At 39.1% G+C, this 22703-nt stretch overlaps 1 protein-coding gene across 5 annotated transcripts in view; it reads left to right on the top strand.

Moving 5' to 3' along the window:
* Nucleotides 1-22703, top strand: part of CRBN (cereblon) — a 959169-nt gene that overhangs the window by 600763 nt on the left and 335703 nt on the right. For all 5 annotated transcript variants that reach the window (XM_060022931.1, XM_060022930.1, XM_060022929.1 and 2 more), the window contains 2 exons: nt 7021-7089; nt 13436-13543. The gene's annotated coding sequence lies outside the window, so the exon portion shown is untranslated. The remainder of the gene's footprint in view (nt 1-7020; nt 7090-13435; nt 13544-22703) is intronic.

Raw genomic sequence — 22703 nt, 5'->3', positions numbered from 1 at the left:
AGATTTTTACTTGTGAACTTCTCTATCAGGTGCTAAGATGTCCTCTTCTCTGAGAATCTATGTGGCAATGGAGGCATGCGTGAAGTCTGCCCACTTGGATGAGGCAGGTCATTCATTTTCTTAAAATCCTTAATAACCATGATGGATTTAATAATAACAATAACAGTAACAAGAACATAACCTAACATTTATTACGCATTACTGTATGGCAGGCACCACACTAAGAATTTTACAGAAAACTTATTACAGTTACACGATTAGGATTTACCTTTTGCAGTTGAAGATACTGATGTTTAAAGAAGTTGGGTATCTTCTGTATATTGTGTCAAGAAATATGAGAGCCTTTTAAACAAAATGTTGTCTCATTCAATTCATGTGATCTCTCAGGAATAAGAGATCACAAGAATTATAAGAAGCTGAAAGATCCCATGAAGTCTAGGCCTGAGTAGATTTCATAGCAAGAAAAGTAGCTTGCAAATAAGTTATTGGGCATCGAAACCATGGGAAAGGAAACTATTTTGCAGAGATGTAGAGAACAGGGAAGCATGTAGTTGAATGGGGGTGGCTGAGTCTCTGATAGTTTCATAGCTTCCACCTGCATCTCCCAGGAGCTCCAACTGCAATTCATTTCCATGTGTGATCTATAGTCTTACAATAACCTTCCCTCGACTTCAGGTAGCTTCAGTGGGTTTCTATTCCTTGCAACCAAAAGTTTGAACTTGCAAATAATGGAACTAAGATTCAAACTCTTGCTTTTAGACTTTAAACGGAAGCCCACGCTTGCTCTAAGTCATCCTCTGTTTTTCTTCCACACTGGAAGAAAAGGGCCCAGTGAGTATGGCCATGGAGCAACACATCTTTCTAGAGCTATCAAGTGAGGAGACAAAAACAAATATGTAAAGGAGGAGGCTGTGTACACAATAACTTCTGGTAGAATAGCAATAAATTTAAGCAATAGATAATGCTAGTCTAAGACTACCTTTATTAAAACAATTTTTTGTTTTTAAAAGGTTATAAAAATGAAAACGCTTATTAAAAGTTCTTATTATAGTCAAATTTTATGACAGGAATACATAAAGTAAAAGCTAAAAGCTCTCCTCTTGTTCTCCTCACTCCAGTCATCAGGGACCCCCTATGCACAGTTTGGTATGTGGCTTTTCTATGTGGCTTTTCTATGGGCAGACAAGATACATGCATATAATGGGGTTGTGTTCAGACACTTCATACTTGCTTCTTATTGATTGTACATTATACCATGGATGCCCTGAGGTATGAATACACTCAAATTTGGCTCATTTATATTCAGAGCTACATGGCATATACCATGGTGCACCAGCTCTCTACTGATGAGTATTGGATTGTCTCCACATTTCTGCTATTACATACCAGACTTCAGTGAGCAGAAACAATTCTCTTTAAAGTACCTCATTTACTCATTTTAGACCATATTTCAGAAACACTGCTAGAAGGCCTAAAAATGTAATCATCTACCCTTATAAATCCTAAAAGGCAGGTAAGTATAATAGGCATTCATCTTCAAGTATCACCTAAAAAGCAGTTTCGATGACATTTATTAAGGTCCCATGGTGCTAGCCATTAATCAGAATTCCTCTGGGTTTTAGTGTGATTCAGGGGAGGAAAGGGTATCATTGCTATGCCTTCTGTCTATCTAAAAAAGGTTTTAAAACATTAAAAAAATAACAGTGATTAACCACTGACTCTCAGGGGGAATATGGGATTGCTCTCTGACTAATTTACCCCTGACTGCTAGAAAACCACCTAGTAAGCAAGTATTTATTGATCAGGTATGAAGTGCCCAGTACAGATACAGGAAAAGATCTAGGATTTTTTTTTTTTATCCTTCATACAAGAACCTATACTCTCTGAGCAAGTAGAGCTGGAAAAGATGAATGGGCTGAAGTAATCACACATTGTCACTGATGTTTTAGGACTTTGTATGTATGATTTCAGAAACAAGGTAGATATATGCAGCACAGAGAATATAACAATATTGAGAATATTTAGAAAACTTCTGGTAACGTTTTATGAAATATGAGGATTTTCCTTACCAAGAATGCAAAAACACATCAGTTAAAAGCTGTGTTTTCTGAATATTTACTTCCTTCCAAAGTCATAGTAGATAAGGAAATCTTCAAAATTAGTGAAGCGATATATATGATAGCTGTCTCCATACTTCTATATCGAGAGCCAGTTAGGTGAAAATACCATGTTTAACACTTTAGAAGATGTCAAGACTGAAAAAAACACTATCGCTATGCAAAAGGAACGTAAGGTTAATGCTGTATAATAAATAGCTAGAGTATACATATTTTTAGCTTAAAAAATGTAAGAGTTATTATTAAGGACCAATTTGTTTGATGTTTTCATCAACTTTTTCTTAAAAAAAATTAAACAGCTATGTATGATTTTCCTAATAATACTCTTCTGTGCCTATAACCACCCAGTGCAAGTGGTTTGCTTTGCTTTGTTGCTAGGTGAGTCCTTGGGATGAGACTTTTATTGTGATGAGTAGTTACAACTGACATTTATTGAGGGTTTACTAGGTGACCAGCAGCATGCTACAAGATTTAGGTGGATTTTAAAAATTCTTCCAGCAGGCTCTTGTGGGAAGGTGTTTACAAATTACAGAATCTGACAGCTATTAAATGGCTGAGCCGGGGTCCCGGGCCAGGTTCTGTAGCACTCTGTACTGCTGTGCCCATGTTTACCAGTCATTCTCAGTACACTTTGTAATGTTCGCCTTATCTCAATACCGCCCAAATAGTACTTTCTTAATGTTTATCCTAAATCAACTCACTTTTTTATACCTGTTACTTATTCTAAGCATTTCGGGCCAGAAAATTTGGGGGTTTATTGTACTAGTTATATGTTTTCTCTAAAGGGTAATCAAATAAATAGATAACCATATAAACAAAAATGTCTGTCCATGTGCCACCTGCAATGATTTTGTTTTATTATGCCTGTTACTTGTACCACACTTGGGGAAACTCTTCACCCTGAATTTTATTTTTAGCTTTTTCTTTTTTATATCACCATATGCTCTCTGGGTACATGTTCATTAGAGTCATCCACTTCCTTACAAAGAAAAGTGACTGTGTAAAATTAGGTTTGCATTTCAAGCCACCATGAAAATAGATGTTTGTGTATGGAGGAAATAATTAATCCAAAGGGCTCATCTCACATAAACTGAATACAACAGGAAATACGCTTTCAGAGGTAATCCTAACAGATATAACTTTACAATTAAAATTGCCAGCTGTCTAAAGTTACCAGAATATACCCTCACCAGCAAAGTCTTGCCATGTAAGACATATAATTACTCAATTATTCTGGCTTTCTTTAAAAGGTATCTTAAAAATGAAAAAGAAAAACAACAGAAGAAAAGGGTTATGTACCACCATTTGGATTAATTGATAAAGTGTGTCATTTAATTAAACTAGTTAATTCTTATTAATATTGCTGTTAGTTATTATTATTGTTATTATTATTAACTTTATGAAAAAATCAAGAGAATATATTGTTCCAAAGGGTATTTAAGGTCTTTATTCATTTTGAGTAATCAGAGGGTCAAGTATAACTTACAGAACAATATATGTAATCAGAAGAAGCAATTGCCAAAAGAAAAAATATTATTTCCCTGCTTGTAATCAACCAATTTTTGACTTTATAATCCCACATAGAAAGATTAGTTGAGAAATTCATAGTGATATATAAAGCTACCCTTTCAGAAAATTAACTTTCAGGACCATGCAACAGACAAAAATTAAAATAAATTGAGAAGGGATCAGCAAAATTTTTTTACCACATTTTGGACTCCTCCCAGTTAGGACAAAGTCCTCATTGCTTATTCTGAACAGGGAAACCCATTAATTTCTGCAATGTGGGCAGAATATAAAACATCAGCTTTCATTGGTTTTTAGAATTTTAGAAAAAGGCAAAAATCTTCATTAATTGTCTCATCCTGAGAGGTAGATAGGTATTACTCAGTTTTCTCGCTCAGTAATTTGGAAGTTGAAGCAAAATGTTAAATTGCTTGGTTCTGTTTTCAAATTTTCCACTCTGCCTTTGACTCAAGCAGGTGGTCAGTGTTTGCATTCAAGACCCGGGATCCTGCAGCTCAGGACCTCAATCAGGCGTTCAAAAGTAATAGCATCTTATCTCCAGGAGGTATCAGGAGCACCCCCGAAAAGACTGCGTAGCTCTGTGCTCAGTGTACCAGTTTTGTACTTCGGAAAAAGGAGAGGGTCTCTTTCCCCAAAGCCCATATTCAGAGGGAGTGCAGCAATATGGTACAGATGCAAACCCTGCTGTGCCCCTGCAGTGCAGGCATTTGACTTGGAGAGAGGAGTAGTGTTGGAAAACTCAAGACACTAGATCTGAGGGTGGGGCTAGCTCTCGATGTGGTTTTATGTCAAAGCAAGTGTAGGTTTCACCCTGACTTCATTTTAGGTCCTACATTCGAGAACACACTTTTAGGTGGGAACGGGGCACCCAGAGAGCCCTCTGGGTGTTATGAGTATGAAGTAACAGACCTGCAAACAGTCTGTGTTCTTTCTCTTGAATTCTGAATTTGCTATTGGATATTTACCCCTAAGGCATTTCCTATTTCCTGATAAGGAGGTATTTTATAGTAAAAAGAGCCATGAACTTAGAAATGAGGAAGGCTTCAAGAAACTGAAGGTTATTTTTGTTGTTTGTTTGCTTGATGGGGGAAATCATGGCCATATGGTGAAAACTTTGCTTTACGTTCCAGCAGTCTGCTTCTAGGATATAATGGAAAAGTAGCCACATAGTTGACCAACAATAAATAACAAATACACAGAACTTAGCATAGTGCCTGGCAAGGAGAAAGCACTAAAGAAATGTTCCTTTTATTTCCTTGCTCTCATTTCTCTTTCGAACCTTGAGAATGGAATATTCCATGTTCCTTCTGTTCCTGTCTGGGAATTATTTACTCACAGTTACATCCCTGCTGGATTGTGAGTCCCTTTGAGGGCATCAAATGATGTCTTATTAATTATACTACGTCTCATTCCCAACCTTATGGGGTAGCACTTACACACAATAGGTGCTCAATAAATGTTAAAAATATAGTTGAGAGTAAGTACGGTGTTACAACTGGAGGTTCACTTCCTGTGTTCAGTATTATATTTCATTAAAAGGATCTAAATCGCTTGTTTGAGAAAGACTACCTATAGGAGATTTGTCAGCGTGGACTCATTTGGTAACTTGAAAAACCTGGTAGATGAGCTTTATGTGTTAGGCTCTTGGATAGTTGTCATGGCACCCTTATTGTGTTGCTTCCCACTTTGGGTTGAACTTCTGTCCCTCAGACAGAAGTTTCTTGCTTCTTGCTTCACTAGAACAGCTCTTGACTTGATTGCAAATTAAAACTCTTGAAGGGGTGGCTCACGCCAGTGATTTTTCAACCACTACACTGTTAGTGGGGATTTGTGATTATCGCCACTGCTCCAAACTTCTATAAGCATTTGCATTTTGAAATGATTAGGATGACCATTCACTGAGAATGTGATATATATATTTTTTCTTTTGGTGTTTCTGAAAGAACAGTGAGGAGAGAGCAAATTGCTATTGTATCCATTTGGATAGAAGCCCATCTCAGGGAGATTTTGGGGACATGGCTCAAACTTTGGCTCTTACTTTAGCCTTTTAGAAGCATTTCCTCTTGAGTCATTGAAGGGCTCTTAGAGCCTCACAGCTTTCCAGAAGCTATGAATTCTTAATGAAATTTGACTTTTAGTTGGAGGTGTTATTATTAGTGCTGCAATATGAGAAGACTTGGGGAGACAGAAAGCAGAACACACCTTTTTTTTTTTTTTTAAGATTAAAGTTGCAGTTCTTTCCCTCCCTTCCTGTTTTCCTCTGTCTCAGCCTTTTTTGTTTGTTTGTTTTCTTTCTCCCTCCCCCGTAATTTGAACTAGCAGCTGGGAGAAGTAGTGCTTGAATAGTATTACCCAAAGCATGGTCCATTTATGATGATCAACAGAATTCGATGGACTGTTTATTAAACATTCATATTCCTGACCATTCCTCCAAACCTACCAAATCAGAAAAATCTCCACGTTATGTGGATTTCTTTTTTTAACAAGGTTTTTGTTTTAAACAAGATTTTGTTTTAAACAAGTACCTTATTTTATGCTCTTAAAGTTTACAAACAATTTGGGCTGTGTGCTTGAATTCAGGGAAGTAAAATCAAGCCCAATTAAAAATAATCTTTTCTCAATGCTTGAATACCTTATTTTTATAAGCAACTTATAAAAACCTCATTTTGAAAGATGCTATTTCGCCTATTATAAAATATGGAGGTTCATGGCTGGCACTTCTGTGGCAGTCCAGAAGCAATGGAATCATGCTTCCTGGGTTGCCTTTCATAGCTACAGTGGATAAATTGATGCAGTAAAACAAAACCCCACAGAGAAAACCTCAGCATCTTCTTAAGTCTTCATTATGTACAACAGCATCTCCATGGCTCCTGCTTAACTGAGATCATATGTGACTTCATCAAGAAGATGACCCATGTCTCTATCCATAGTGGAGAAAATGGGTTTTATATAGCATGTAAATCATACTCCCTCCTCTAAAATGATATTGATGTAACCAAATTTAGTACTGATCTCCTGCTTAATATGTTTTTAAAAGCAGCAAGGAAATTCAAATTTCAATGCCCAAATCAAGTCCTGTCATTCCACAGAACTGTTAAAAGGTTTCATTCTAAAATCATATTTCTGTCTACCAAACCCTGACATTTGAGTCGATGAAATTGTTTACCCTTGATGTTTTTTTTTAAATCAGTTTACTGAAATGTTTTGACGGATGCTGTATAATCATATCCTCTATTACCAGGTATCGTTCATGCTTCTTAAATTTGATTTTAATCCATTTTGCATATATAAACTATCAAATAAAAGCCAGTAATGCTGTGATTGAAATTCAGCCCCCATATGCATCTGGGGGATAACTTTTTATTTCTTCCCACAGGTTCCCTGCTGACAAGTGCAAAACAAAGCACGCCCGTGAAAAGTGGATTGGAGGTGAAAATACTTGATGGTAAGAAAGAAAGTCACCAGAGTGGTCACAAATGTATCTCAGGGTGAGGTCAGGGGTAAAACAGGAAGAGAATGTTGAAGAGAAGGACACCACACATTTACTTAAATGACTATACATTTACTGTGACTATAAGAAGAACAGAAAATATTAATGATATGACAAGGAAAGAAAGGAATGATATAATTGAGCAGTGTGAGGTTCAAGGCATGGTAGACAGAAAGGTCCCTAAAGATGTCCATGGTCTAAAACCCCAAAACTCGTAGTATGTTACACAACATAGCAAAGGGGACTTTGCAGATTGAATTAATGTTAAGGGCCTTATAATAAGGAAACTTCTGTGGACTGTCCACATGGGTCCAATCTAATCACAATAGTTCTTAAAAGCAAAGAAGTTTCTGCAGCTGGAAGTAGGAGAGATGAGGCAGGAAGGGAAGTTAGAGCAGTTCAAAGTGTGAGAAGGACTCAACCCACTACTGCTGACTTTGAACATGAAGGGCCACAAACCAGGGAATGTGCAGGCCTCTCGAACAACCCCTGACCAACAGCTGGTGAGAAAACAGGGACCTCCATCCTACAACCACTTGAAATTGAATTCTGCCAGTATCCGAAGTGAACCCGTAAGCAGATTCTCCTCCAGAGCCTCTGGTCTGTCTGAGACCTGGATTTTGTTCTCGTGAGACCAAAGCAGAGAAGTAAGTCCAAGCACCTTGGCACTTCTGACCCACAGAACTGTGAGGTAATAAATGTGTGTCACTGGAAGCTGCTAAATTTGTGGTACTCTCATATGGCAGCAATAGAAACACATAAGAAAAAGGCAATGGGTTTTTGCAGGAGAGATGACAAACTCAAATCTAGAATGGACATGGGGAGAGAGGCAGTAGTGGTAATGACTCTGGACTTGGATGAAATGGTGTTCAAATTCAGCTGTCACTTACTAGCTGAGTGGTTTTGTTACTTAGGAGACCACACCTTTTTAACAGTTGATTTCCTCCTCTACAAACTGGAAATAACAACAGCATCTCCTGCACTGGCTCATAGTGAGGCTTAAATGAGATAATGGATGTATGAGCACTTAACAGTGCCTGGCAGAGAAATGGCACTGAGGAGAGTGGCTTTCCTAAAACATACAAAGCAATCTTTTGCCCCTCAAATTCAAGGACAGGTGACAATGGACAGGCTTTACTTGAGAGGATTTGCAAAGTAGAATCCTCAAGGGAAAAGCCAGGTTCCAGCCAAGGCCTGGAGATGGAGACATTGTGCTCAGAAAAGGGTCTGGAGCAAGTGGTGAACCAAAAGTGACTCAGAGCAGCCATCTCACATTAAAATATGCATAAAGATCACCCAGGGACAGAGGATTCTGGACAGATGGCAGAGTAGGAAGCAGTGGGAATTTATCTCCCCACCCAGACAACAGTTGCACTGGCAGAATCTTTCTGGTATAACTATTTTGGAACTCTAGAGTCTATCGAAGGCTTCAACTTTCAGGGGAAGGCTTGGGTGATAAATTGTGTTTAATTTTGGTCAATTTCAGCTCTTAGCATGGTACCAGCTACCCATCTCCCACTCATTCCAGGAACCATGGGCAGTCTTAGTTGTTGTACCTCCCCCCTGTTTTTGTAAGACCCTCCCTCTCTGGCTGAAGTGACCTCCAGGTGATTTAAAGGAAGGGCCCCCTTCACCGTTTCTTTCATTTTACTCTCTTTTCCCCTCTTGGGAGACAAACATTAAAGACTGGGACATTTTAAAACAACTGCACAAATGGAAATATTAGGAAGTGACATGTGCTGTGCATGTCCAGGGAAAGGTTCAGAAAAGACCTATGAAGACCTTAAGTTTACACCACAGGCTGTTCCTCAGCACAGAGACACCCTACAACAATGCAAAAAAGACAATAAATAAGAACAAAAAGCCCAGCAAACCCTGAGGGAGGGGTAGAATCTGATCTCCAGAGTTACCACATTATAATATATTATATATTATTATATTCAAACACCCAGTATTCATCCAAAAAATCAGAAAGCATATAAAGAAGCAGGAAAGAATGGTCCATTCAAAGGCAACAAATAAATCAAAAGCTGTCCCTGAAAAAGGCCTAATGGCAGATATACTACACAAAGACTTTAAGACAACTGCCTTAAAGATGTTTAAGGAACAAAAGGAAGATGTGGAGAAAGTCAAGAAAACAAAATAAGAGCAAAATGGAAATTTCAATAAAGATATAGAAAACCTAAAAAAGAAACCAACAAGAAACTGTGAAAAGAAAAAAAAAAAGAAACTGTGGGGTTGAAAAGTACAATAACTGAAATAAAAATTTCACTACAGGGATTCAAAGACAGATTTGAATAGGCAGAGAAAGAATCAGCAAACTTGAAGATAGGGCAATGGAAATTATTGTTTCTGAGGAACAGAGAAAAAAAGATTGAAAAGAAGTGAACAGAGTCAAAGGGACCTATGGGACACCAAGTGGACCAACATACTCACTGAGGAGTCCCACAAGGAGAAGAGAGAGAAAAGGTAGATAGGATATTTGAAGAAATAATGGCTGAAAACTTCCAAAATTTGAGGAAAGATGTAAATATAAATATCCAAGAAGCTTAATGTGCTCCAAGTAAGATGAATTCAAAGAGACCCACACTGAGACATATTGTATGCAATTTTCAAAAGTCAAAGAGAGAATCTTGAAAGCAAGAGAGAAACAACTCATCACATACAAATGGTCATCAATAAGATTATCATCAGATTTCTCATCAGAAACTTTGGAGGCCATTGGTAGTGAGCTGATATATTCAAAGTGTTAAAAGAAAAAAATGGTCAACCAAGAATCTATCTAGCAAAACAGTACTTCAAAAGTGAGGGCAAAATTAACACATCTTTGACGGGAGATGTATTACGGTCACAGGAGTTAGTTTCTGCAAAAATCCCCCAGTCAATAATGTGTTAAGACATTCCTAGCTAAATAAAAGCTGAAGGAATTTGTTACCACTAAACCTATCCTGCAAGAAATGATGAAGGTAGTTCTGCAGGGTGAAATGAAAGGCCACTAGAAAGTAAAACAAAGCTATATGAAGAAATAAAAATCCCAATTATGGTAAATACATGAACAATTATGAAAGCTAGTATAATTGGAACATGGTTTGTAGCTCAACTTTTTGTTTTCTGCATGATTTAAAATACTAATATATTTTTTAAAAAGCAATTGTTAGCCTTAAATCTAATATTATTGTAATTTTGGTTTTGTAATTGTAAATTTTGTTTTCTACATAATTTAGGAGACTAATGCATTTTTTAAAATTATTAGTTTGTGTTTCTGGGCATATAATGTATCAAGATAAGAAAATCATCAATATAATGCACCATATAAACAGAATGAAGGAAAAAACCCCACATGATTATCTCAATTGATACAGAAAAAGCATTTGACAAAATTCAACATTCTTTCATGATAAAAACACCCAACAAAACAGGAATAGAAGGAGGCTACCTCAAGATAATAAAAACTATCTGTGAAAAATCCACAGCAAACATCTGACTGAATGGTGAAAGACTGAAAGAAAAAGATGTCCACTTTCACCACTTCAACTCAACTAGTACTGGAATGCTAGTGAGTTTAATTAGTCAAGGAAAAGAAATAAAAGGCACCAAATTGCAAAGGAAGAAGTAAAATTACCTCTATTCACAGATTATATGATTTATATGTAGAAAACTCTAAAGATTCCACAAAAAACTATTAAAGCTAATAAATGAATTCAGCAAAGTAGCAGGATACAAAGTTAGCACATAAAAATCAGTTGCATATCGATACACTAACAATGAACAATCTGAAAAACAAATGACAAAAACAACTCCATTTATAATAGCATCAAAAATAATAAAATACTTAGGAATTAACTTAACCACTGAGGTGAAAGTCTTGTACGATGAAAACCATAAAGCATTGTTGAAAGAACTTTTAAAAGATACAAAAAATTGGAAACACATCCAATGTTAATGGATTGGAAAACCTTATATTGTTACATTGTCAAAACTACTCAGAGATCTACAGATTCAATGCAATCCATATCAAAATCCCATTGACATTTTTTGCAGAAATATAAACTCATCCTAAAATTCACACGGAATCTCAAGGGACCCTAAATAGCCAAAACAATCTTGAAAAAGTACAAAACTGCAGGGCTCATACTTCCTTATCTCACAACCTACTGCAAAGCTGCAGTAATCAAAAGAGTGTGGTACTGCCATAATGGCAACCACAGAGATCAGTGGAATGGAATGGAATGGAATAGAACAGAATAGAGAGCCCAGAAATAAACCCTTGCATATACGGCCAAATGATCTCTGACAGAGCTGCCAAGATCAGGCAATGGGAAAGGACAGTCTTTTCAACAAATGATTCTGGGAAAAGTGGATATCCACATGCAAAAGAATGAAGTTGGATACTTACCTAATACCATATAAAAAATTAATTTTAAATGGATCAAAGACTTGAATGTAAGACCTAAAACTATAAAACCGAAGAAAACATAGGGCAAAATCTTCATGACTTTGGATTTGGAAAAGTTTTCTTGGATATGACACTAAGAGCACAGGCAACCAAAGAAAAAATAGACAAATTGGACTTCATGAAAAATTTAAAAATTTGTGTAACAGAAGCTGATATCAATAGAGTAAAAAGGGAACTCAAAGAATGAGGTAAAATATTTGCAAATCAATTATCTGATAAGGGATTAATATCCAGAATATATAGAGAACTCCTAAAATTCAACAACAAAAATACTTTATTCAAAACTGGGCAGGACTTCCCTGGTGGCTCAGTGGTTTAGAATCTGCCTGCCAATGCAGGGGACATGGGTTCGAGCCCTGGTCTGGGAAAATCCCACATGCCGCGCGCGGAGCAGTTAAGCCCCTGCGGCACAACTACTGAAGCCTGTGCGCCTAGAGCCCGTGCTCCGCAACAAGAGAAGCCACCGCAATGAGAACCCCGTGTACCGCAACGAAGAGTAGCCCCCGCTCACCACAACTAGAGAAAGCCCGCGTGCAGCAATGAAGACCCAACGCAGCCAAAAGTAAATAAATTAGAAAAGAAAAAAAAAGCTGGGCAAAGGATCTGAAAAGATATTTCTTCAAAGAAGGTATACAAATGGCCAATAAGTACATGAAAAAATGGTCAAAATTACTGATCTTTAGGAAAATGCAAATCAAAACTGAGATACCATTATACCCATTAGTATGACTACTATCAAAAACATAAAAATAAGTGTTGGTAAGAATGCAGTGAAATTGGAACCCTTGTGTGCTGTAGGTAGGAACATACAATGGGTACAGCTGCTATGGAAAATGGTATGGCAGTTCCTCAAAAAATTATAAATAGAATTACTATATGATCCAGCAAGTGTAATTCTGGGTATATACCCAAAAGAACTAAAAGCAAGATCTTAAAGAGGTATTTGTACATTCATGTTTATAGCAGCATGACTCACAATAGGTAAAATGTGGAACGAATGGACAAGCAAAATATGGTCTATGCACACATTGTAATATTATTCAGCATTAAAACGGAAGGAAATTCTAACATACGATACAACATGGATGAACATTGAGGACATTATGCTAATAAATAGGCCAGTCACAAAAAGACAAATGCTATACAATTCCCCTTATATGAGTGAGATAGAGTTGTCAAAAGCATAGAGACAGAAAGTAGAATGGTGAGTGCCAGTTGCTAGGGGAGGGAGAAAAGAGGAATTATTATTTAATGGATATAGTGTGTCAGTTTTGGAAGACGAAAAGAGCTATGGAGATGTATGGTGGTGATGGTTGCACAGCATTATAAAAGTATTTGATACACTTGAATTGTACACTTAAAATGGCTAAGGTAGTAAATTTTATGGTATATGTATCACAATAAAAAAAGTAGAAACAAAAAGATCACGTGGAGATCTGGGTACAAAGCAGATTCCGGTTCAGCAGGTGGGGTGGGGCCCAAGATTCTGCATTTCCAACAAGTTCTCAGGTGATGCAGGTGCTGCTGGTCCATGGACCACACTATGAGTAGCAAGGAATTAGAGCCCATGAGAGAAGAACGCTCACCATCTCCCGTAACACTGCTGGATGGTCATGAGAGATGAAGCGAATGAAAAGCAATGAGAAGGGTTTGCTGGGCTGGTGAAAGCGGGACTGAATGAGCAGGCTCAGCTCGGCTGTGCGGGGAAGGCCTCCCCGCTTTGTCCGTGCTGTTCCCGGTGCTGGGCGTGGCCCACTTAGACACAGCTGTGTGTGTCTGTGTATTGTCAGCACCTGCAGGCAGACAACTCCTCAGTCTTCGCTGTTTCCTCACGGTCTCTTTTAGGAAGCCCACACTAGTGAGAAAACTCAGGAAGCGGGTCCTGCGGAAGGATTAAACCCAGTCTTCCTTCTCCGTGCTCCGGAGTTGAGGTGGAGAGGAGAATCGAGACAGGTAGGACATTTTTCAACAATATTCTTTTAAAAAAGTAAGGTCTTGGCTGTGTATGACTTATGCTTCCCTTCCGTTTCAGTCATTTCATTTTTCAAGGTACTTTCACATCTCTTGTTCTCACGGTTTTTTTGTTATTAAACTCTAAAGGTGTTCACATGCAGTACCTAGGTATGGTGTTTTGCATTCTCATCTGAAATGAAATGTTGGTGTCCCTGCAGTCTTAGAACACAAGGTAGTGAATGTTTTCTCCTCTATCTTTCTGTTGTTTTTCACATAAGGACACGCTGTGCTCATTACAGCCTCAGAGTAATCAAGTTCTGCAGGCCTCTCATGGCCTCCAGACTGACTAAGTAGTCAGGAGAGTGGACTGACTTCCTGTGAAGGTTCCTGGTTAGTGCCTATGCTTAAAAGATTGGCTGTGAGGGATTAAGCTTTTTTTTTGGATTAATTTTGGTTTTTTTTCTTTTTCTTTTTTTTTTTTTTGCTGGGTGTAAAATGTATTGAACTGTTATTATAGTAAATATTTTATGTAAACTATTCTCACGTTCCTGTAAAGCAGGGCAAAGTGATAGTAAAAGTACAAGTAGGCAAGGTATATATTAACATTTTAATATATTCATCACTGTCGATGTTTTTGTTATTAGTTTCAAGACGGACTGATAGAGTTACTGACTGAACTTTATGATCTAATCCTCAGGGATGCAATGCCTGAGTGAATTTGGGTTTAAGTGATTTAATGAAAAATGAATTTTTAAGGAAAATGATGGCAGGTAATAAATGAGCTACTTCCCACCTGCTTCTGATATACAACCCAATGGTAGTTCTATTCAGTTAAGCAAAAGATAGATCACTTTAGCCACACCAGAAATAACCTTCCCTGAACTTTGTGAATGGCAATTGGAGAAAGTAGCCCAAGGTCCCTTGAAGTTCCTCACAAAGATTTTGTCTAAAGTGAGATTTTAAAAGTGGAAGGGACTTGGATATTTAAAAACAGAGATGCTTATTAATATGAAGGAGTTAGACTGCAAGAAATTTCCAGATTAACTCGTGCTTAGTCAAAGTGAAAATTAAGAATTTTGACTCTTGGTGATGCTACTGCTTAAAAGGAAGGTTTGGTATGTTTCTTTTTTATGTCCAGGGGTTCATTGCCTTGGACACTTCACTTGTGTGATTGGGGGCAGCCAAGTCTTTGAAACACAATGGCTGAGGAAAGGGTTCAGCTGTCTTTACCTGATACGAGTTATGTCAAGATGTATTCAGTCAGCTACCAAATGTTTCAGTGCTTATTGTATCTCAGGCACTCAACTAATCACTACTGAAGCAACGGTGAACAAATCGCCCATGCCCTCTATGGTTATAGTTCTGTTTGGGGAGCTGGATGATAAACATATACGGGTGTGAATATTGATGGGGTAAATGCCATGAAAGAAATAGAGAGACGGGCGTGACAGGGAATAATGGAGGAGAGAAGCTCTTCTCGCTAAGAGCTAGGAGGGCACTGAGATGGTGGACGCACTGCGGAGCTAGAGTTCTCAGAGACCCCTCTCCAGCCCTGCCTCCATCTCTTACTCTGGGCACCCACTTTGAAGAGATTGCCAGCAGAATAAAAAACCAGAGTTTTGGGATCTCCCCAAGGTGTCAGTTATTGAGCCAGTGACACCTTCACACAGTGGGTCTCAAACTTGGTTGAACTTGGCAATCACATAGGGAGTTTGAAAAATAACTGATAACTGACTCCCACCCCCAAAGCGTCTGCTATAATTGGCATGGCGGGGTGCCTGGAGAGTTTGAAAAGCTCCCCAGGTGTTGCTCCTGTAAAGCATGGTTGGGGAACTCTTCGGGCAGAGATTCTCAAGCACTCAAGTGCATCAGCATCACCTGGAGGGCTTATTAAACCACGGATTGCTGGACCCACCTGCAGATTTCTGATTTAGTGGGTGTGGGATGGAGCTCAAGAATTTAGCGTTCTCACAAGCTCCCAGGTGATGCTGCTGCTCGTCCAAGTACTGCATTTTGAGAGCTCTTCCTATAATGCATAAAATCAGGTTACTTGCTGGAAGAGTGGCATCTAGTTGAGTAAAATTAAAATCCTGACACTCAACACAGTGTGCTTCCTCCTCACCCCTCTCCCCTTGGAGAGAAACACAGTACTAGTTAAAAGTCCCCACTTCTATTTTCAAAATATTAATTTTACTTCCTGTTCTTCCACCATTCTTTGCGACATAAGAAAGTAGAGAACAAAGACTGTTCCCCCGGTGTGAGACCATTTTGCCTTTTGTGTCTTAGTACCCAGCAGTTAGTTTAATCAGAATTTAATTGCCCAGGTAGAAATCAGGTAGTTTTGTAGCAGAGTTTATTAAATTCCTCTCCTGGTGTTCCCTACCACTTTCCTTTGCAACTTTTCCGTCTCAGGTGATGTTATAAAATATCTAGGCTTCATGCTACCCTTGGAAATCTCAGCCAGGTAATCCTCCCTAAGTGGTGTTTTCTGTGAACTTGTTAACGTATGACTTAAATAGTGATGAATGGTAGAGACTTACATGAAGAGGAAGAAACCAGCTATGAGGACTGAAGAGCCTATGGGGGAAGAAATTAGGCTTTCTTCACCTTTTGAAGATGGAAAAATGATTTAAAAGTTCTGTTTGAGAACTCTGTTCCGGGTGATATACCAGCTCAAGGAAAATAATCAACTTCTGGGCTCCTTACCTGAAATCTGGGGATGCATCACGTACCTGGATCCAGGGGCTCACACAGTCTCTCACCACCCTCAGGCTTGGCTTTTTCTGTGTTGTCTTCAGTCGCCCATTAGACTCTTCCACAGGGGTGGCAAAGATGGTGCCCACCAGCCTCTGCTTTTATTCTACCAGTTACATCCCAGGGGAAAGCAGGTGCCTTTGTCTCAGTGACTCCAGCAAAATTCTCAAGGCTGAGTCAGGTGGCACACTCTGTTCCTTAACTAGTCACTGTATGCTGTTGACATGGAGGGCATCCTGACTGAGATGAGGACTAAGGTTGCCGCTAAAGTAGAGATGAAGGGAGAGCAAAAGGCATTCAAGGCTGGCATAGGGGGAGAGGAAAAGAAAGAGTGTAACACATGGGGAATATTCACGATACTTAACCTCGATAGCATGGGAACTGTCCAATGGGAACAAAGGTCTGTGGGGCTCTGGGGAACCCAGCAGAGAGAGTTGCTGGATCAGGGGATATCCTGGGGCTCTCAGGGGTAGGGATAGGAGAAGCTAGGAGTGACAGCAATTTACCAGCCACTATGCAAGTATTTCAATCTTTTACCAACCAGTGTTGCTGTTATTGTGTATAACACCAAATACCAACTCTGGTACATAGTCAAAATAAGAGTCCATGCTGTAGGGCAGAAAGAACCCAAGAAGACTCTCAGAAATCCTTTTGAATAACTGTGCAGTAAAAGTACCTTGAACTTGGAGACCATTTATTTTTTACTTTTAAAGTTCATTTGCATATTAAGTGTGTTTTTAAAAGTGAGTGAGTGAACAAACATCACCTGAGTGCAAGTAGCCAGCAGTGGACTACTGAATGTGTAGAAGAAATTCAAGTCACACATTCACCCAAATTTTGTATTCTATTTTTTACTATGTATTTACACTCCTTACTGAAATAATATTTTAAGTGTTACACTAGGAATAATGTAGTTTTATACTTGTAGGTTATTGGCAAAATGTTGTTTTATTGAATCTACCCATTTGTGACAATTGAGTCAAATTAGAGCAAATTAAACATCACACAACACAACAGGTTCAGTGTTCAGACAATTTCCTTCTGTGTCTTGGTGCCACGTCTTTCAAGAGTCCAGAATCGTGTAATTATATAAGTATAGATGACGACTGTATTTTTTATTGTATTATAAACTTCAGTAAGTTTGAGTTTCAAAAACTCATCACCGAAGAGCAGTGCTCCCAAGTAGTGCCCACAGGTGATCAAGCACAATTTTCAGCCTCCAGTGGCCATTCTAAACACATTTTCAAGGGGTACTTGTATTATTGGTAGATTGAAAGGTCTCTGTTGTGGTCAACCTCTTTGATCACCTCTGGGAAATACTCATCAAAGGAATTTTTGGGTGAAGAAAAATGGTGAATGGTAGAGGCCTTATTTTACCACGAATACTATAATTTTATATAACTAATTTACATAAAGGAACTGGATTTTGTGGTAAGAACACACATCAAACTAGTTTGTGGGCATCAAAAAAGTCCCAAGTGGCCGCTCTGCTGGATACTTTTAGTTCTGTCACTGCCACTGATTCGAGTTTAATCTGTTCTCATGGAAGTGGTTTGTCTAATATGGGTTGACGCTATGACCACTGACTTTCTTGAATTCCAAAGTACATTTTCCAATCAGTCACTGCAAATTAATATTTTGAGTCTTTGAGCTTGTTCTTCCTTATACATACGCATACACTCGAAAGAAAAACAAAACAAAAAATAGACCGGCACAGAAAAGCAGTATTTTGCCTGTTGTGTAAGGATTGAGTAAGGTTTGTGAGGCTTTGTAAAGCAATGTACTGGAGTGATTTTTATTCTCTAACTTTGTAAGAAATGACACATTTATTTCACTAAACCAATATTCAACTCCTCTGAGTGCCTAGTTTCCCGGGCTAGTGGGAAATTTAGTTTTAATCATTATTGGGGTTCCTTGTCCCTTAGAGCTATCTAAAGGTCCCAGAATCTTATATTTTCCACTTTGAGACCCTGTGGGCACCAAAGTTTTTCTGTATGAATATCTGTCCTTTTATCTTCTTCACCCGACTGCAAAGAATCTCTTCCATTTCGTGGGCGAATCTTTCGTCCTCTCCTTATCTCTATCCTCTCTTTTCTGCTGGCTCAGTTAACATAATCACCCTCAACATTTCCTTTTTTTTGCGGGGTGGGGGACAAAAGTGAGCTGCTGTTGTCACTCGCCAACACATCTACTCCTGAGGTAAAGGAATAAAAATGTCAGACTTCTTAAATGGGCAGGGCTTCATGCAGAAAGAGCAAAATCAAATTAATAACTTTCAGAAATTATTCTGAGTATAAAAATTCAAAATTCTTTTTCCCCTGAATATTCTTGCAAAATCAAAACTCTGAGTAGCTGTGCTGTGTATTTTGGTTCGCTTTATGTAGCCTTAGGATTCCAAATTCCTCCCCAGGGCACATGTATTATACCTGGAGAAATAGGGGCATAAATTCTCATTTGATTCTTCAAAACCATATGGGTTGGTAGCCATTATCTCCCTTTCACAGGTGAGAAAACTGAGGCTGAAATAATTTGGGACCTATGCTAGGTTAGTGATTGATTCATTTGGCAAATTCTTTGAGTATTATGTGCCAGACACTGTTCTAGCTACTAGGGTTACGTTTGTGAAGTAGAATGACCAGCTCTCTTCTCGTGGGGAGCTTCTACTGCAGTTGGGAGGGTAGAAAACAGGGGAAAAGCAAGCAGTGAATACATAATTTCATATTATGGTAATATGAATAGTTACGAATTATTGAGCTGTCAGTTTTTGCCAGTCCCAGGTATAAATGCTTAACATGTATTATCATCTAATCCTTAAAAAAAAAAAAATCCTTTGCAGTAGGGAATGTTTTACTGTTTTAGATGAGGAAACTAAGGGAGGCCCAGAGAGGTTAAGTGACTTGTACATAGTAAGCAATGGATTCAATCCCATGACTATATCATGCTGAAAGTAAAAGAGGTCGTGGGGTGGCGGAGGGATGGAAGGGGGTCCTTTCATAAGGTTGTGACTGGCCTCTCTGGAGTTACATGTGAGCTGAGAGCTGAAATGAACGGTGAAGATAGCACTGAAAACATTTGAGAGGAGGAGTGTTCCTGTGCAAAGCCCCTGGGGTAGGGTGGGACCGGTTGAGAGGTCCATGTCTATTGGAGCCCTAAATTCAGTGATCTCTCTGCCTTATAAAGGGAAATCACTAACTGTGGGGCCTCTAGCAAATCAAAAACAAAGCCTTTGTTACAAAAGGACAGCAATGGCTAACAGAGGCTTCTAACCTGCTTTCTGAGCACCCAGTAGGTGTTAAGATTTCCTCAACAGCCTCGTTCAATTCTCAGTTTAGGTGGCTAGCTGAGGACACCAGGGGTATCCAGAAGTTCACATTTTCTCTCAGTAATCGCCTTCATAAACATGGGCCAATTTTTCTGATCCTTTCTAGCTCTTAGTTTTGAATCAGAATGATATTTTAGAAATAGCTGTTCCTAGTCTGTTGCTGAAGAACTTTCCTTTCTGTTTTTTGAAGTTTGGAGAACAGATTTCTATTTTGTCTCCTAGATTTATCCTGGTTAGCTAAAGTTGTCAGCAGCCACCTGACCTCTTCACCTTTGTGAGAAGTCTTTCAAGTATAGTAACAGTGTGATGGATGGTCTTCTCCCTAGATGGAGGATTGGTGTTTGTCAAAGTGCTATGTTTCTGAAAGCACAGGAGCGAGATTTCCCAACCTGGGAGGTTAGGCATCCCCAAAAGATATTTTGGTTCCAAGGTTGAGCGGTGATATCCATGGACTGGGTCATTTCACTTCCTAAATTGTTTATCCCGGAGGTAACCAGAATTACCTATTTCCCAGCTGTGCCAAGTAATTGAAGAGTATTCAATTATTTCTTCAGTCACCAGTGTATGGAGAGAATATTGTATAATGTCTGCTGAGCCCTATTCCTAGTTCTGCCTTGAACCAGCAAGGTAACCATCACTAAGTGAACTTGCATCTCTGAAACCATTTCTACATCTATGAAATGAAGGGTTATGGAATGGGAGAAACTGAAGTAGTTAAGGTCCAGTTTACTGACTCCTTGAATATTTCAATACCTGGCTGCTTAATGTACTTTGCATTCCAGAGAATGGGAATGACACCAGGCAAAGCAATGCTTTTGTTACTAGTTATGCCCTTGGCCCCCAAACCGCGTGGAATTGTAGTTGTAGCTCCTCGGTTGCCTCCTGCCCTGTTGACCTGACAGGTGCTGCTTTCACGCATGCTCATGCCTAGCTGGGTCTACAAGCAATGCAAGTCTAAGAAGTCAGCTGGTGACTTTCCCCCAAGTTCACATTGATGCTTAATCCTCTGACCTTACCACTCTAGTGCCAAGAACAGCCCTGCTAGGAAGAGCACATCTTCCTATGAGACAAATCACGCCCAAGAAAAGAAGTCCTGGAGCATGAGGGGATATATCTCAACGCCCAGAATCTCTCAGCCCCTGAGGGATATTTTTTGTTTCTTTGTTTTTGTTTTTTTGGGTGGCGGGCAGGTTCTGATAGCTCAAAAGCAGAGGCACAGGCTTCTTATCTTGCCACAGGAAAACAAAATACCAGGAGTGGACCTTCTCAACTAACTTGTTACTCCAGTAAATACCTAAAGGGAATTTCCCCCAGGTAGGCCTATTTATGTATTTCTGCAAAAGTTCTAATACCCTAGAAAATACAGCCTCATGAATGCCTCTGAACTTGATCAATCAATGCCCATTGTCCTGTCATTGTGTTGGTGGAAAACATAAATGACTGAGGGTAGGAATAGAGAAGGGCTGTGTCCTACCAGAGACAAGAAGTGGGTCAAACTATTTGCTGTCTAAGGCATCTTCCACTGGCAATTTGTGACTTAAGCTAAAGGTCACAAACCAAGACATGCAGGTGGCCTCTAGAGCCTGGGAATGGCCCTTAGTCAGCAAGGAAACGGGGACTTCAGTTCTACATCGCAAGGAGCTTAATTCTGCAGCAACCTGAATGAGCAGGAACACAGATTCTTCCCTCAAACGTCCAGAAAGAAATATAGCTCTGCCAATAGCCTGATCTTTAGCATGGTGAGATCCATACCAACTTCTGACCTGTGGAACTCTAAGATTATAAATTTGTGTTGTTTTAAGCCACTAAGTTTGTGGTAGTATATTACAGCAGCAAAGGAAAACTACTACCTTCAGAGAAGAGGACATCAAAACACTTATTTAATTATTAAGAAGGGAAATAATAGCAACAAAAATGTGGTAAGCCATCATGGTGTCTGAGTTAATTTCCTTTTCTGTCAGGGAAGGCAGGTCGAGGAGTTGATGCACGAATGAGATTTCAGCACTCAGCGTGAATGTCTGCTCTGAATCCCATTGACAAAGGTGCATTGAGGCATCATCACCAGACATATTCTCTCCTTCTTTCCCTCTGGAGCTGGGTAAACATCTCCTTACTTGTGTGTCTCTAACCCTGCTGAGCCAAACCTAAGTAGGATTTCTTTAAACAGTGTCAGCAACAATTTTGCCTTTGGGAAGTAATTCTTTGAAGTTATGGTTTGCTTCTGAAAGCATTAATGCATAATAGAGGACATCGACATTTGAATTTTACCACTTTTGAGTAGAGTTGAAGAGGTTATTAGCCCTAGCCCCCAAAATATCGATTTGAAGTAAAATTACAGTGGGGGCATGAGTTACAAAGAAATGAAATGTCCAGTTCATCATGCTGATTCAGAAGAAAAGTGTACAGGATTTCTACAGTTTGCTTTGGACCTAGTGGAAAGACCTCATTTGTTACTTCCTAAAACAGCCTGCTATCTGATAAGTGGTGCCGTTGATGTCACTTTGTAAGCATTTTGTTTATTTCTGGAAGTAGAAGCAGTAGGAAAAACAGCTAAGCCCTTTAGAGAATGAAGACTTGAAATGGAAAGTTCAGTTCAGTCCTTAGTGGCAGGCTTCCTCTAAAAGTTGTTTGAAGATGTCTCTCACTTATAAATAAACAACTTGGAATCTGATCCTACTGTTGACTGACTTTCCAGGAGGAACTTCAACTGCTCACATTCTGTAGGGGATTAATAAAACCAACTGCTGGGATCCAAGTTGTCAGTTTCCTCTTTGGAAGTCTGACTGCTGATTTTCTACTCTTCCCCCTGTGAGTGATGTACAGGATGAGTGACAAAGGATGGGAGCGCTGTGGTGACTGCTTCCCTGCAATGACAGACATGGCATGGCTGGGCTCCAGGGCTCCTTATCACACTTGCTGAGGCCCAGCAGCCAGGTCTCAGGATGCGATAGAGACAAGCCATTTTTTCTGTGCTACGATAGGACAACAAGGCAAAGGAGAATAATTATTTAATAACCATAGTGCTTAATAAAAAGTAGAGCATCATAGAATTAGCAGGGAGCTTGGAAGTTTTCAAGTCCAGCC

The sequence above is a fragment of the Delphinus delphis genome, chromosome 10 (assembly GCF_949987515.2).
Source record: "Delphinus delphis chromosome 10, mDelDel1.2, whole genome shotgun sequence".
Taxonomy (NCBI): domain Eukaryota; kingdom Metazoa; phylum Chordata; class Mammalia; order Artiodactyla; family Delphinidae; genus Delphinus; species Delphinus delphis.
The sequence above is the reverse complement of the archived record's forward strand: the minus strand, read 5'-3'. Positions and strand labels throughout refer to the sequence as shown.